Source organism: Phyllobates terribilis, unplaced genomic scaffold (assembly GCF_046119375.1).
Source record: "Phyllobates terribilis strain yellow unplaced genomic scaffold, ASM4611937v1 Scaffold_30__1_contigs__length_15301838, whole genome shotgun sequence".
Lineage (NCBI taxonomy): Eukaryota > Metazoa > Chordata > Amphibia > Anura > Dendrobatidae > Phyllobates > Phyllobates terribilis.
This window is the reverse complement of record NW_027362790.1, coordinates 10,427,870-10,443,875: the sequence shown is the minus strand read 5'-3', so window position 1 is coordinate 10,443,875 and position 16,006 is coordinate 10,427,870. Positions and strand designations below refer to the sequence as shown.

Here is a 16,006-nt window from a genome sequence, read left to right as displayed (position 1 = left end):
TTTTTCATGTTCAAAGTTGCAGAAGCCAGATTACAAGCTCATTTTGGTTCAACTTCAGCAACTGTGCATTGCATTGCCATGTAATGTGATGCAATGCTATCTTTCTAGCTCTCCGTTTTTACTTCCTTTTGGATAAACAGACATATTAGGCAAGCATTTTGGAGCTTTCACCTAAATAACTACAGGTGGTGAGATAAGCTGCACAATATAATTGACCTTTCAGTATATTGTTGCACACACACCATCTATTTAGCAAATGCCCTTGTTATCAACAGCAGCCTTTTAAACTCACCTGAGCTAACAGGTATGTGCGCTGGTTACTCTGCTGCGCTTAAAATTTCTTTTTTGGTTTGCTACAATGCCTTTTCTGAAACGTTGTCTCCTTCTGCTGGAACACTGACTTCTTTCATTTAATGCCTGCAGACTATAAAAGAGAACCCAACCCAAAAAGTTTGGTTGATTAGTCTGTGGCATTCTGTTAAACTGTTGCTTATGGCGGTCTCTGTGAGCTTCTCAGCGACATTCAGCCAGCCAGGTATCCTGCCTGCAGTAGATGGAATGTGGCAATGGAACGCTGGCTGCGCGTGTCATAATAGGCTCTGAGCCTTTATATACCTGTGCACAGCAGCAGCCACCTTCAGTCTGCTGCTGGACAGCCAGCAGCAGCAGCAGCAGGAGAGGTATGTAATCAGGAGCCCTCCTGCTAAGGGTAGACAGCTGCTCGTTCCACCCCACCCCCCGCCTTAATTGGTTCTCCTCCCTTCCAACGGTGTTGAGGCGGGTGGGAACAGCAGGGGGTGAAGGTGCTGTGTTTAAAGAGGTGGAGTTATGCAGATCTAAAACGCGTGGATTGCAGCAGCAGCAAGCCGAAAAGTGCAGGCATGTAAGGGATCTAGAGGTTGACAACATGTCTTCTTAACGGGAGTCCAGGAGCTCATCTCCACAAATGGACTTTTCAGGATCCTTGGGTGGCTCCGTAGTTTGAAACCAATTCTGGTTATCGCTTCTCGGCCTTTTGGCTAAGATCAAGTGTAGTATCTTTCGAAAAGGCGGTTTTGGATGTTGGCCGCCCTAGTAGATTGATACATTATGCACACTGGGGTTTAGGCGCTTGTTAGTACGCCAGGTGGCTAATATCGTCATCTGGTGGAAAGCATGGCCCCCCAGGATCGACGCCATTGGGCCGGGGAAGATCGAAAGCCCGAAGTGTGAAGTGCCCCAGGAGTGGTGACCCTGGGGTGCCTTAACTCACTGGGATTGGGAACCCCACTTGAGTTTATGGCACATTTGCACAAGCACTTCAAATTTTCTTTCTTCGCACACACCCTTATTCCGGGCCTTCTGGCCTTAGGATGGGGAATTTTTCAATTCCCGGTCGAAGGTCCGGGCAGTATTATACTGTGAAACCTTCACTATTTATTTAATTTCTTTGTCACTGTGTGTCCACTTATTCACGTGTGTCACGTCCTACTAGGATTTTGTCGGGATGCGGTTCCCTTACGGGTTCCTCTCTTGGCAGGTCTAGGGGGGGAGTGTGTGGCCATCAGGTTCCGCTCCCCCCTGAACCCCCCTGGCTCTCCTCTTTCGGGAGGAGAGCGTTGTTGGCTCCCCTCTTCTGGGAGGGGAGCACAGTCTTTGGCTCCCAGTGCCTTGCTCGGGTGAGAACTCGGGCAGGTGCTGGGGGTAAGATTGGGTCGCCTCTGGCTTCGGCTGGAGGTGGCTTTTTGTCCCTGTTCCTCGCTGTGGCCTTTTGGCTCGGAGGGACGGGGAATGGTTTGGGGGACCCTTCTCCTTTTGGAGAGGGTTTCAAGAAGACCAGCATCCTAGTGCACTTTTTTTGTGGCACTTGTCACTTTTTTAAGCGCACTCGGGTTTTGTACACGAATTCGGGCTTTCGATAAAAAAAAAAAAAAAAAAATCTGTTCTTATCAGTTTAATATCTGATACGTCCCCTATCTGGGGACCATATATTAAATGGATTTTTAGAACAGGGAGATGGAAAAAGAGCTTGCTCTGTCCACTCCACGCATTGACCTGGTATTGCAGTATCTCCAGGACCGGTGCACCCCTTCTTTAATGCAGTTTCTAAAATCAGAAAGAATTGAATTCAATGTTTTTTGTTCATTTTGCTTGTTTGTCGGATTTTGGGATGGACTCTTTGGCTTTGCTTTTCTTCTCCTCATTGAATTTTTCATGTTCAAAGTTGCAGAAGCCAGATTACAAGCTCATTTTGGTTCAACTTCAGCAACTGTGCATTGCATTGCCATGTAATGTGATGCAATGCTATCTTTCTAGCTCTCCCTTTTTACTTCCTTTTGGATAAACAGACATATTAGGCAAGCATTTTGGAGCTTTCACCTAAATAACTACAGGTGGTGAGATAAGCTGCACAATATAATTGACCTTTCAGTATATTGTTGCACACACACCATCTATTTAGCAAATGCCCTTGTTATCAACAGCAGCCTTTTAAACTCACCTGAGCTAACAGGTATGTGCGCTGGTTACTCTGCTGCGCTTAAAATTTCTTTTTTGGTTTGCTACAATGCCTTTTCTGAAACGTTGTCTCCTTCTGCTGGAACACTGACTTCTTTCATTTAATGCCTGCAGACTATAAAAGAGAACCCAACCCAAAAAGTTTGGTTGATTAGTCTGTGGCATTCTGTTAAACTGTTGCTTATGGCGGTCTCTGTGAGCTTCTCAGCGACATTCAGCCAGCCAGGTATCCTGCCTGCAGTAGATGGAATGTGGCAATGGAACGCTGGCTGCGCGTGTCATAATAGGCTCTGAGCCTTTATATACCTGTGCACAGCAGCAGCCACCTTCAGTCTGCTGCTGGACAGCCAGCAGCAGCAGCAGCAGGAGAGGTATGTAATCAGGAGCCCTCCTGCTAAGGGTAGACAGCTGCTCGTTCCACCCCACCCCCCGCCTTAATTGGTTCTCCTCCCTTCCAATGGTGTTGAGGCGGGTGGGAACAGCAGGGGGTGAAGGTGCTGTGTTTAAAGAGGTGGAGTTATGCAGATCTAAAACACGTGGATTGCAGCAGCAGCAAGCCGAAAAGTGCAGGCATGTAAGGGATCTAGAGGTTGACAACATGTCTTCTTAACGGGAGTCCAGGAGCTCATCTCCACAAATGGACTTTTCAGGATCCTTGGGTGGCTCCGTAGTTTGAAACCAATTCTGGTTATCGCTTCTCGGCCTTTTGGCTAAGATCAAGTGTAGTATCTGTTCTTATCAGTTTAATATCTGATACGTCCCCTATCTGGGGACCATATATTAAATGGATTTTTAGAACAGGGAGATGGAAAAAGAGCTTGCTCTGTCCACTCCACGCATTGACCTGGTATTGCAGTATCTCCAGGACCGGTGCACCCCTTCTTTAATGCAGTTTCTAAAATCAGAAAGAATTGAATTCAATGTTTTTTGTTCATTTTGCTTGTTTGTCGGATTTTGGGATGGACTCTTTGGCTTTGCTTTTCTTCTCCTCATTGAATTTTTCATGTTCAAAGTTGCAGAAGCCAGATTACAAGCTCATTTTGGTTCAACTTCAGCAACTGTGCATTGCATTGCCATGTAATGTGATGCAATGCTATCTTTCTAGCTCTCCCTTTTTACTTCCTTTTGGATAAACAGACATATTAGGCAAGCATTTTGGAGCTTTCACCTAAATAACTACAGGTGGTGAGATAAGCTGCACAATATAATTGACCTTTCAGTATATTGTTGCACACACACCATCTATTTAGCAAATGCCCTTGTTATCAACAGCAGCCTTTTAAACTCACCTGAGCTAACAGGTATGTGCGCTGGTTACTCTGCTGCGCTTAAAATTTCTTTTTTGGTTTGCTACAATGCCTTTTCTGAAACGTTGTCTCCTTCTGCTGGAACACTGACTTCTTTCATTTAATGCCTGCAGACTATAAAAGAGAACCCAACCCAAAAAGTTTGGTTGATTAGTCTGTGGCATTCTGTTAAACTGTTGCTTATGGCGGTCTCTGTGAGCTTCTCAGCGACATTCAGCCAGCCAGGTATCCTGCCTGCAGTAGATGGAATGTGGCAATGGAACGCTGGCTGCGCGTGTCATAATAGGCTCTGAGCCTTTATATACCTGTGCACAGCAGCAGCCACCTTCAGTCTGCTGCTGGACAGCCAGCAGCAGCAGCAGCAGGAGAGGTATGTAATCAGGAGCCCTCCTGCTAAGGGTAGACAGCTGCTCGTTCCACCCCACCCCCCGCCTTAATTGGTTCTCCTCCCTTCCAATGGTGTTGAGGCGGGTGGGAACAGCAGGGGGTGAAGGTGCTGTGTTTAAAGAGGTGGAGTTATGCAGATCTAAAACACGTGGATTGCAGCAGCAGCAAGCCGAAAAGTGCAGGCATGTAAGGGATCTAGAGGTTGACAACATGTCTTCTTAACGGGAGTCCAGGAGCTCATCTCCACAAATGGACTTTTCAGGATCCTTGGGTGGCTCCGTAGTTTGAAACCAATTCTGGTTATCGCTTCTCGGCCTTTTGGCTAAGATCAAGTGTAGTATCTGTTCTTATCAGTTTAATATCTGATACGTCCCCTATCTGGGGACCATATATTAAATGGATTTTTAGAACAGGGAGATGGAAAAAGAGCTTGCTCTGTCCACTCCACGCATTGACCTGGTATTGCAGTATCTCCAGGACCGGTGCACCCCTTCTTTAATGCAGTTTCTAAAATCAGAAAGAATTGAATTCAATGTTTTTTGTTCATTTTGCTTGTTTGTCGGATTTTGGGATGGACTCTTTGGCTTTGCTTTTCTTCTCCTCATTGGATTTTTCATGTTCAAAGTTGCAGAAGCCAGATTACAAGCTCATTTTGGTTCAACTTCAGCAACTGTGCATTGCATTGCCATGTAATGTGATGCAATGCTATCTTTCTAGCTCTCCCTTTTTACTTCCTTTTGGATAAACAGACATATTAGGCAAGCATTTTGGAGCTTTCACCTAAATAACTACAGGTGGTGAGATAAGCTGCACAATATAATTGACCTTTCAGTATATTGTTGCACACACACCATCTATTTAGCAAATGCCCTTGTTATCAACAGCAGCCTTTTAAACTCACCTGAGCTAACAGGTATGTGCGCTGGTTACTCTGCTGCGCTTAAAATTTCTTTTTTGGTTTGCTACAATGCCTTTTCTGAAACGTTGTCTCCTTCTGCTGGAACACTGACTTCTTTCATTTAATGCCTGCAGACTATAAAAGAGAACCCAACCCAAAAAGTTTGGTTGATTAGTCTGTGGCATTCTGTTAAACTGTTGCTTATGGCGGTCTCTGTGAGCTTCTCAGCGACATTCAGCCAGCCAGGTATCCTGCCTGCAGTAGATGGAATGTGGCAATGGAACGCTGGCTGCGCGTGTCATAATAGGCTCTGAGCCTTTATATACCTGTGCACAGCAGCAGCCACCTTCAGTCTGCTGCTGGACAGCCAGCAGCAGCAGCAGCAGGAGAGGTATGTAATCAGGAGCCCTCCTGCTAAGGGTAGACAGCTGCTCGTTCCACCCCACCCCCCGCCTTAATTGGTTCTCCTCCCTTCCAATGGTGTTGAGGCGGGTGGGAACAGCAGGGGGTGAAGGTGCTGTGTTTAAAGAGGTGGAGTTATGCAGATCTAAAACGCGTGGATTGCAGCAGCAGCAAGCCGAAAAGTGCAGGCATGTAAGGGATCTAGAGGTTGACAACATGTCTTCTTAACGGGAGTCCAGGAGCTCATCTCCACAAATGGACTTTTCAGGATCCTTGGGTGGCTCCGTAGTTTGAAACCAATTCTGTTTATCGCTTCTCGGCCTTTTGGCTAAGATCAAGTGTAGTATCTGTTCTTATCAGTTTAATATCTGATACGTCCCCTATCTGGGGACCATATATTAAATGGATTTTTAGAACAGGGAGATGGAAAAAGAGCTTGCTCTGTCCACTCCACGCATTGACCTGGTATTGCAGTATCTCCAGGACCGGTGCACCCCTTCTTTAATGCAGTTTCTAAAATCAGAAAGAATTGAATTCAATGTTTTTTGTTCATTTTGCTTGTTTGTCGGATTTTGGGATGGACTCTTTGGCTTTGCTTTTCTTCTCCTCATTGGATTTTTCATGTTCAAAGTTGCAGAAGCCAGATTACAAGCTCATTTTGGTTCAACTTCAGCAACTGTGCATTGCATTGCCATGTAATGTGATGCAATGCTATCTTTCTAGCTCTCCCTTTTTACTTCCTTTTGGATAAACAGACATATTAGGCAAGCATTTTGGAGCTTTCACCTAAATAACTACAGGTGGTGAGATAAGCTGCACAATATAATTGACCTTTCAGTATATTGTTGCACACACACCATCTATTTAGCAAATGCCCTTGTTATCAACAGCAGCCTTTTAAACTCACCTGAGCTAACAGGTATGTGCGCTGGTTACTCTGCTGCGCTTAAAATTTCTTTTTTGGTTTGCTACAATGCCTTTTCTGAAACGTTGTCTCCTTCTGCTGGAACACTGACTTCTTTCATTTAATGCCTGCAGACTATAAAAGAGAACCCAACCCAAAAAGTTTGGTTGATTAGTCTGTGGCATTCTGTTAAACTGTTGCTTATGGCGGTCTCTGTGAGCTTCTCAGCGACATTCAGCCAGCCAGGTATCCTGCCTGCAGTAGATGGAATGTGGCAATGGAACGCTGGCTGCGCGTGTCATAATAGGCTCTGAGCCTTTATATACCTGTGCACAGCAGCAGCCACCTTCAGTCTGCTGCTGGACAGCCAGCAGCAGCAGCAGGAGAGGTATGTAATCAGGAGCCCTCCTGCTAAGGGTAGACAGCTGCTCGTTCCACCCCACCCCCCGCCTTAATTGGTTCTCCTCCCTTCCAACGGTGTTGAGGCGGGTGGGAACAGCAGGGGGTGAAGGTGCTGTGTTTAAAGAGGTGGAGTTATGCAGATCTAAAACGCGTGGATTGCAGCAGCAGCAAGCCGAAAAGTGCAGGCATGTAAGGGATCTAGAGGTTGACAACATGTCTTCTTAACGGGAGTCCAGGAGCTCATCTCCACAAATGGACTTTTCAGGATCCTTGGGTGGCTCCGTAGTTTGAAACCAATTCTGGTTATCGCTTCTCGGCCTTTTGGCTGAGACCAAGTGCTTCACAGCAGGAGGTTTCAGTTGAAGGGCACTCAGGTACCCCTCTCCTTGGCCTGGCAGGATCGTCCACTTCGGTGGGCTTCACCTGCCTGCTGCTATTAGGGAGAGGGATTAGTCCTAGGGTAACGGGCAGCGATCCCCCAGCCTTCAGGTGCTTTATCTCAAAGCTCTGAAGGCGCAGATTGCAGGCGGTTGCAATTTGCATTTTGTTGCGCCATACCATGGAGGTTGACCCCAACCTCGTGCCTCTATATGCGAGGCTTAAGAACACCATAAGGGTCCGATTTACGGCTGGTGGTTCCGATATACGGAATCTGGGATATGTAGTCCAGGACGTGCTTGAGAAACTGCTCCACGTCAGAACCAACGAAATCCTTTCTATCCAGGATTATCCTCGACGTGGAGATTATGATGTAACCTTTACTGGCGAAGGTATTTTCAAAGATGTTTTGTCCAGAGTTAAGTCGGTAGAAAATAGCCCTGGTCTAAAAGGGATTCAGATCATCGAGCACGTCCTGGATGAGGTAAAGATGGTGGTTGTGAAAATCTTCTCACCCTTCATAACAGCACCAGAGGTTATTTCCTTTTTGTCAGTTTATTTTAAAAGTGTGAAATTGATTGGGAAAGTGTTGAATGAGTTTAACATCTGGACCTCAAAATGGAAGTTTTTAGTAAAATGTGAAAGAGACCCTAAATTCCCTGGAGGTGTGAGACTTCCTCCAGCTCGATTTAAAATAGGGCAAACTAATGGGGATTTTTTTTTCTCAGGAATGCCACTTTTCTGTAGGTATTGTGGTCTCTATGGGCACTCTAAGGATAGTTGTGGTGCCACTTGTAGAAATTGTGCCAGTACTGAACATGACACAAAGGAGTGCCCAAATGAAAAAAAATGCTCTTTTTGTCGGACACCTGGTCATTTCTATTTTTCTTGCCCTCACAGGTTCAGAGAGGATGAACAAAAACAAAAGGAGAAGTCCAAGACATCCGGGAATGGACGGGCCAATCAGACCACCCCTCAGGAGGAGGAGCAACAACCTGGAGCCTCGGGAGGTGATAAGGGCGCTTCAACTAGTAACAATCCCTCCGAGTCAATGACAGGTAACTCACAGGAGCCCAGGAGCTGGCTGAAAGACCATAAGGAGGCTAAAAGGAAGGCTGAGAAAGATCATAAAGGGGCGGTCGGTAAGGCCAAAAAAGAGCGCCAAAAGGCTGACACCGAGCCCAAAATTCCCACTGGGTCTCACGAGAGCGAGGGCGGTACGTGGCATTTGGTGAGGTCTCATAATAAGAAAAAGAATGGTTCCGTGGAGGTGGCTAATAGGGAGGAGATGGATACATCCCCTCACGGGGGTGTAGACTCTGGAATCCCGAGGTCCCGGGGCTCTGCTGCTCCAGGTGGGGCCCCGAACCTGGCTGCCTCCGGGGACTCTGAGGCTCCGCCATGTGCGCAGCCTGCCCCTGTGTTACGACCCTCTGCGGGTCAGCAGGGGAGTGCGGAGCCTCTCGGAGACCCACCTGACGAGGACCTAAATGGTCAGCCTATGGAGACCCAGTGTAACCTTTCTCTCAATATCCTTCCGAGCTACACCCCAGTAGCGTCGGGTCTTAATTTAAGTGAATGTTCCTTCTCCGATGATGAAGACTCTTTGATAACGGTGGATTCAGAAGAGGGCGTTGGTGAAAGTCCAAGTGGTCTGATCCGTCCATCGGATAGGTAAAGTCCAGTTTTTGTTTCTTCCTAACCATTTGTTATGATGGCTGACATTAGTGGTGTTTCCCTCAATGTGAGAGGCATAGGATCCAAGACCAGAAGAGCTACTGTTTTACATTTTTTAACCTGTTTTACAGCTTCTGTTTTCTTTTTACAAGAATGTCATATCCCTCATAAGATTTCTTACAAAAAATATAAGGAAGAGTGGAAACATGGTCCATCGGTCTGGTCTGGATCAAATGCAACCGGATCAGCCGGGGTAGCTATACTTTTTAAGGGAAATGTGTCTATTGATTTTATCCAAGATATTTTACCGGGTCGTATTCTTTTAGTTAAGGCTTTTATTGATGGGACAAGATGGCAGTTTTTAAATTTTTATGGGTCACCTGATAAAAATGAAAGGGCTGATATGCTGGAAATTTTACCTTTATTTATTAACATTTCTGAACCTTTTATCCTGGCAGGTGATTTTAATTGTATTTTAAAAGGCGAAAGCCGACGCTCCGGTTCCGTGAGTAGAAATTATGACAAAACGTCTGGAATGTTAAGCAATATTATAAATGATTGTAAATTAACTGATGTGTATAAAGAATGTAACAAGGATAGCCCTATAGACGCTGGTTTCACCTGGAGCAATTCTACATGTAGCTCCAGGATAGATTTTGTTTTAGGTTCAGAAAAAATACTGCCAGTGAAATGTGAAGTTTTAACTAATATTCTCTCAGATCACAAGGTTTTATCTTTTAGAGTGAGGATTAATGGAAAGAAGAAATGTGGTAAGAAATCTTGGAAATTGAATGTGTCCCTTTTAAAAGATCCACAAATTTTATCGGATTTTATTGAGTTTTATGTAAACTGTAGAAAAAGGAAAAACCCCAATATTTCTTTTAGCTCCTGGTGGGATAGAATGAAAATAAACATTAAAGATTTCTTTATAAAGAAAAGCATACAAAAAGCTAAAGAAAAGTTTGAGATCTATAATTTTCTTAATATCAGGTTACAGACATTGTACAAATTCAAAGACAATGGTCTGGATGTAGGTAATGATATATTGAGTCTTAAAGGAGAAATTTCAAAGTGGTTGGAACAAAAAGGAAAAGAACTGATTTTTCGTTCAAAGGTAAAACACGTAGAAGAGGATGAGACTTGTTCCAGGTATTTTTTTAAGAAAAACAAACAGGCGAAAACAATAATTGATAACATAGATGGAGATAATAATATCAACGTTATATTGGATAAGGTAAATGTCTATTTTAATGATCTTTTTAATGTAAAAACTGTAGACCATGATTTAATACACACTTTCCTGGGGGAGATCAAGTCCACCCTAGATGCTGATGCCCAAAGTTTTTTATCCCAACCTCTATGTGAGGAAGAGATTTTAGAAACCATGAAGAGTTTTAAAAATGGTAAAGTGCCCGGCCCTGATGGTATCCCCATAGAGTTTTATATAAGTTTTTATGATATTTTAAAAGATGATTTGTTTAATTTGTTTTCCGAAGTTTTTAATAATAAGGTTTTACTCAACTCATGGAAGAAAGGTGAGGTATCACTACTATACAAAAAAGGTGACAAAACGGATCTTAAAAACTGGAGGCCGATAACTCTTTTAAATAGTGATTACAAAATTATGGCTAAGATCTGTGCAAATCGGTTGAAAAAGGTGATACATAAAGTAATTCATGCAAATCAGGTATGCGGGGTACCTGGGCGTAGTATCTGGGACAATTTAAACCTGGTGAAAGATTGTATTGAAGATGTAAAAACCAGAAAGACAAAGATGTCAATCCTAGCGGTGGATTTTGAGAAAGCTTTTGACCGCGTGTCTCATTTTTATCTTTTTAAAGTTTTAGAAAAAATGGGCATTCCGGGTGGGTTTTTATTGTCTCTTAAAGCTTTTTATAATGATTGTACGAGTAAGATTTTAGTTAATGGTTTTAAAACAAAAGAGGTAGTTTTAAAATCAGGGGTGAAGCAGGGTTGCCCTTTGTCCCCCCTGCTTTTTATATGTGCTATAGAACCCCTTTTATGTACAATACGCCGGGATAAGCAAATATGTGGAGTACCCTTACCCGGAGGGAACGGTCTACAAGTTAAAGTTGTAAGCTATATGGATGATGTAGCAGTGTTTGGATGTGATGTACCTTCAATACAAAAAACGATAAGCCAAATTCAGTCTTTTTGTACAGTTTCCGGTTTTAAAATTAATCTTACTAAATGTAATATTTTAAATGTCGGGGGGATGAGTTTACATGATGTACCAATTGAAGTTACAGATTCCATTACTATTTTAGGTGTTTCTTTTAATGAATCTAATAATGGTTTTAATAGCTGGGATGCGGCAGCACAGAAAATTAATCAGAAAATCTGCATGTGGAATATGAGAAAGCTGTCAATGGAAGGTAAAGTTCTGATTGTAAAAATGGTGATATTACCTATCCTGTTATATCTTAGTTTGGTGTTCCCCCCTCCTACAAATTTGTTGAAACGAATTACAAAAGTATGTTTTACCTTTTTTTGGGGCTCAAAAATGGAGAAACTCAAAAGAGAAATTGTGACAAAGCCAAAGGTTAAAGGTGGGAAAGATTTCCCTGTTTTAGATAAGTTTCTTTTAATACATTTTTTCTGTTTCTGTTTTAAAACCCTTTTTAAAGATAATTACCTTTCCTATTTTATGCGTTTTAACACTGGTTTTCTCATGAGAAGGTTTGGTTGGTTTGAAACGGTTTTATCTTTTCCTTATGCTTTTAACCTACCTGCACATTATGAGATTTTAAAGAAAATTATTCTTGATTTTAATTTGAATAAGAAACAGACAGGGGATCTATGTAACAGCAAGACACTACTCAAACAAATTAGTACTGATGTGACGTTGTGTGATATTGAACGTTATGATGATGACAAAACTGTACACATATGGAAAATGATTAACGCCCCTTATCTTTTTAATGTACAGAAAGACATGTCTTGGAGCTGCGCACACCACTGTCTTCCTTGCCGGGCATTCCAGTACAGAAGAGGTTTTGTGAGGTCTGCCATCTGCCCAAGAGAAGGTTGTCAAGAAGAAGAGACAGTGAAGCATCTTTTATGGACTTGTGCTTTTGCTAAAGAGTTCTGGAGAAGATTAATCCCCCTGCTGGAGAAAATGGTGGACCTCAAGGACTTTAATTTTGCATCAGTGTTATATGGTCTTCTGGAATGCCCAACAATGGACCAAAAAATAATGGCGTGGAAGACAGTGAATTGTGCCAAGATAGCGCTCTGGAATGCTAGAAATATTGCTGTTTTTAAACATGAAATGTTACCAGTAGATGATGTTTTAGCCTTTTGTAAAAGTGAAATGTACATATACTATTTATTGGACAGGAAAAAGAATGTAACGTTGGCAGGCAAATGGCTTTTTAACCTATGGAATATTTGAAGTCTTGTAAAATTTGCTGTGATGGAATTTTTATTTTTCTTTGAAGTCCCGAAAGTGTAATGTGGATGTAATGGTTTTATTTCTGTAATTTGTTAAATTTTAAATAAACGGTTTTTATCCCCATGTGGGGGATAGCCAAATTAAAAAAAAAATCTGTTCTTATCAGTTTAATATCTGATACGTCCCCTATCTGGGGACCATATATTAAATGGATTTTTAGAACAGGGAGATGGAAAAAGAGCTTGCTCTGTCCACTCCACGCATTGACCTGGTATTGCAGTATCTCCAGGACCGGTGCACCCCTTCTTTAATGCAGTTTCTAAAATCAGAAAGAATTGAATTCAATGTTTTTTGTTCATTTTGCTTGTTTGTCGGATTTTGGGATGGACTCTTTGGCTTTGCTTTTCTTCTCCTCATTGGATTTTTCATGTTCAAAGTTGCAGAAGCCAGATTACAAGCTCATTTTGGTTCAACTTCAGCAACTGTGCATTGCATTGCCATGTAATGTGATGCAATGCTATCTTTCTAGCTCTCCCTTTTTACTTCCTTTTGGATAAACAGACATATTAGGCAAGCATTTTGGAGCTTTCACCTAAATAACTACAGGTGGTGAGATAAGCTGCACAATATAATTGACCTTTCAGTATATTGTTGCACACACACCATCTATTTAGCAAATGCCCTTGTTATCAACAGCAGCCTTTTAAACTCACCTGAGCTAACAGGTATGTGCGCTGGTTACTCTGCTGCGCTTAAAATTTCTTTTTTGGTTTGCTACAATGCCTTTTCTGAAACGTTGTCTCCTTCTGCTGGAACACTGACTTCTTTCATTTAATGCCTGCAGACTATAAAAGAGAACCCAACCCAAAAAGTTTGGTTGATTAGTCTGTGGCATTCTGTTAAACTGTTGCTTATGGCGGTCTCTGTGAGCTTCTCAGCGACATTCAGCCAGCCAGGTATCCTGCCTGCAGTAGATGGAATGTGGCAATGGAACGCTGGCTGCGCGTGTCATAATAGGCTCTGAGCCTTTATATACCTGTGCACAGCAGCAGCCACCTTCAGTCTGCTGCTGGACAGCCAGCAGCAGCAGCAGCAGGAGAGGTATGTAATCAGGAGCCCTCCTGCTAAGGGTAGACAGCTGCTCGTTCCACCCCACCCCCCGCCTTAATTGGTTCTCCTCCCTTCCAACGGTGTTGAGGCGGGTGGGAACAGCAGGGGGTGAAGGTGCTGTGTTTAAAGAGGTGGAGTTATGCAGATCTAAAACGCGTGGATTGCAGCAGCAGCAAGCCGAAAAGTGCAGGCATGTAAGGGATCTAGAGGTTGACAACATGTCTTCTTAACGGGAGTCCAGGAGCTCATCTCCACAAATGGACTTTTCAGGATCCTTGGGTGGCTCCGTAGTTTGAAACCAATTCTGGTTATCGCTTCTCGGCCTTTTGGCTAAGATCAAGTGTAGTATCTGTTCTTATCAGTTTAATATCTGATACGTCCCCTATCTGGGGACCATATATTAAATGGATTTTTAGAACAGGGAGATGGAAAAAGAGCTTGCTCTGTCCACTCCACGCATTGACCTGGTATTGCAGTATCTCCAGGACCGGTGCACCCCTTCTTTAATGCAGTTTCTAAAATCAGAAAGAATTGAATTCAATGTTTTTTGTTCATTTTGCTTGTTTGTCGGATTTTGGGATGGACTCTTTGGCTTTGCTTTTCTTCTCCTCATTGGATTTTTCATGTTCAAAGTTGCAGAAGCCAGATTACAAGCTCATTTTGGTTCAACTTCAGCAACTGTGCATTGCATTGCCATGTAATGTGATGCAATGCTATCTTTCTAGCTCTCCCTTTTTACTTCCTTTTGGATAAACAGACATATTAGGCAAGCATTTTGGAGCTTTCACCTAAATAACTACAGGTGGTGAGATAAGCTGCACAATATAATTGACCTTTCAGTATATTGTTGCACACACACCATCTATTTAGCAAATGCCCTTGTTATCAACAGCAGCCTTTTAAACTCACCTGAGCTAACAGGTATGTGCGCTGGTTACTCTGCTGCGCTTAAAATTTCTTTTTTGGTTTGCTACAATGCCTTTTCTGAAACGTTGTCTCCTTCTGCTGGAACACTGACTTCTTTCATTTAATGCCTGCAGACTATAAAAGAGAACCCAACCCAAAAAGTTTGGTTGATTAGTCTGTGGCATTCTGTTAAACTGTTGCTTATGGCGGTCTCTGTGAGCTTCTCAGCGACATTCAGCCAGCCAGGTATCCTGCCTGCAGTAGATGGAATGTGGCAATGGAACGCTGGCTGCGCGTGTCATAATAGGCTCTGAGCCTTTATATACCTGTGCACAGCAGCAGCCACCTTCAGTCTGCTGCTGGACAGCCAGCAGCAGCAGCAGCAGGAGAGGTATGTAATCAGGAGCCCTCCTGCTAAGGGTAGACAGCTGCTCGTTCCACCCCACCCCCCGCCTTAATTGGTTCTCCTCCCTTCCAACGGTGTTGAGGCGGGTGGGAACAGCAGGGGGTGAAGGTGCTGTGTTTAAAGAGGTGGAGTTATGCAGATCTAAAACGCGTGGATTGCAGCAGCAGCAAGCCGAAAAGTGCAGGCATGTAAGGGATCTAGAGGTTGACAACATGTCTTCTTAACGGGAGTCCAGGAGCTCATCTCCACAAATGGACTTTTCAGGATCCTTGGGTGGCTCCGTAGTTTGAAACCAATTCTGGTTATCGCTTCTCGGCCTTTTGGCTAAGATCAAGTGTAGTATCTGTTCTTATCAGTTTAATATCTGATACGTCCCCTATCTGGGGACCATATATTAAATGGATTTTTAGAACAGGGAGATGGAAAAAGAGCTTGCTCTGTCCACTCCACGCATTGACCTGGTATTGCAGTATCTCCAGGACCGGTGCACCCCTTCTTTAATGCAGTTTCTAAAATCAGAAAGAATTGAATTCAATGTTTTTTGTTCATTTTGCTTGTTTGTCGGATTTTGGGATGGACTCTTTGGCTTTGCTTTTCTTCTCCTCATTGGATTTTTCATGTTCAAAGTTGCAGAAGCCAGATTACAAGCTCATTTTGGTTCAACTTCAGCAACTGTGCATTGCATTGCCATGTAATGTGATGCAATGCTATCTTTCTAGCTCTCCCTTTTTACTTCCTTTTGGATAAACAGACATATTAGGCAAGCATTTTGGAGCTTTCACCTAAATAACTACAGGTGGTGAGATAAGCTGCACAATATAATTGACCTTTCAGTATATTGTTGCACACACACCATCTATTTAGCAAATGCCCTTGTTATCAACAGCAGCCTTTTAAACTCACCTGAGCTAACAGGTATGTGCGCTGGTTACTCTGCTGCGCTTAAAATTTCTTTTTTGGTTTGCTACAATGCCTTTTCTGAAACGTTGTCTCCTTCTGCTGGAACACTGACTTCTTTCATTTAATGCCTGCAGACTATAAAAGAGAACCCAACCCAAAAAGTTTGGTTGATTAGTCTGTGGCATTCTGTTAAACTGTTGCTTATGGCGGTCTCTGTGAGCTTCTCAGCGACATTCAGCCAGCCAGGTATCCTGCCTGCAGTAGATGGAATGTGGCAATGGAACGCTGGCTGCGCGTGTCATAATAGGCTCTGAGCCTTTATATACCTGTGCACAGCAGCAGCCACCTTCAGTCTGCTGCTGGACAGCCAGCAGCAGCAGCAGCAGGAGAGGTATGTAATCAGGAGCCCTCCTGCTAA

The 16,006-nt window shown here is 43.4% G+C and overlaps 7 non-coding genes and 1 pseudogene across 7 annotated transcripts; all 8 read left to right on the top strand.

Annotated features, from left to right (window-relative positions):
* Positions 1 to 999: 999 nt before the first annotated feature.
* LOC141180124 (U2 spliceosomal RNA) lies at positions 1,000 to 1,091 on the top strand (annotated as a pseudogene).
* A 794-nt stretch (positions 1,092 to 1,885) lies between these two features.
* Positions 1,886 to 2,071, top strand: LOC141179906 (U2 spliceosomal RNA). The gene has a single exon (XR_012255842.1). It is a non-coding gene; the product is annotated as a U2 spliceosomal RNA (small nuclear RNA).
* Positions 2,072 to 3,186: 1,115 nt separating this feature from the next.
* LOC141178909 (U2 spliceosomal RNA) lies at positions 3,187 to 3,377 on the top strand. The gene has a single exon (XR_012254973.1). It is a non-coding gene; the product is annotated as a U2 spliceosomal RNA (small nuclear RNA).
* Positions 3,378 to 4,492: 1,115 nt separating this feature from the next.
* Positions 4,493 to 4,683, top strand: LOC141178908 (U2 spliceosomal RNA). The gene has a single exon (XR_012254972.1). It is a non-coding gene; the product is annotated as a U2 spliceosomal RNA (small nuclear RNA).
* Positions 4,684 to 5,798: 1,115 nt separating this feature from the next.
* LOC141178907 (U2 spliceosomal RNA) lies at positions 5,799 to 5,989 on the top strand. Its single transcript, XR_012254971.1, has one exon. It is a non-coding gene; the product is annotated as a U2 spliceosomal RNA (small nuclear RNA).
* Positions 5,990 to 12,373: 6,384 nt separating this feature from the next.
* On the top strand, positions 12,374 to 12,571 carry LOC141179738 (U2 spliceosomal RNA). The gene has a single exon (XR_012255717.1). It is a non-coding gene; the product is annotated as a U2 spliceosomal RNA (small nuclear RNA).
* A 1,115-nt stretch (positions 12,572 to 13,686) lies between these two features.
* LOC141178904 (U2 spliceosomal RNA) lies at positions 13,687 to 13,877 on the top strand. Its single transcript, XR_012254969.1, has one exon. It is a non-coding gene; the product is annotated as a U2 spliceosomal RNA (small nuclear RNA).
* A 1,115-nt stretch (positions 13,878 to 14,992) lies between these two features.
* Positions 14,993 to 15,183, top strand: LOC141178903 (U2 spliceosomal RNA). The gene has a single exon (XR_012254968.1). It is a non-coding gene; the product is annotated as a U2 spliceosomal RNA (small nuclear RNA).
* The last annotated feature ends 823 nt before the right edge of the window (positions 15,184 to 16,006 follow it).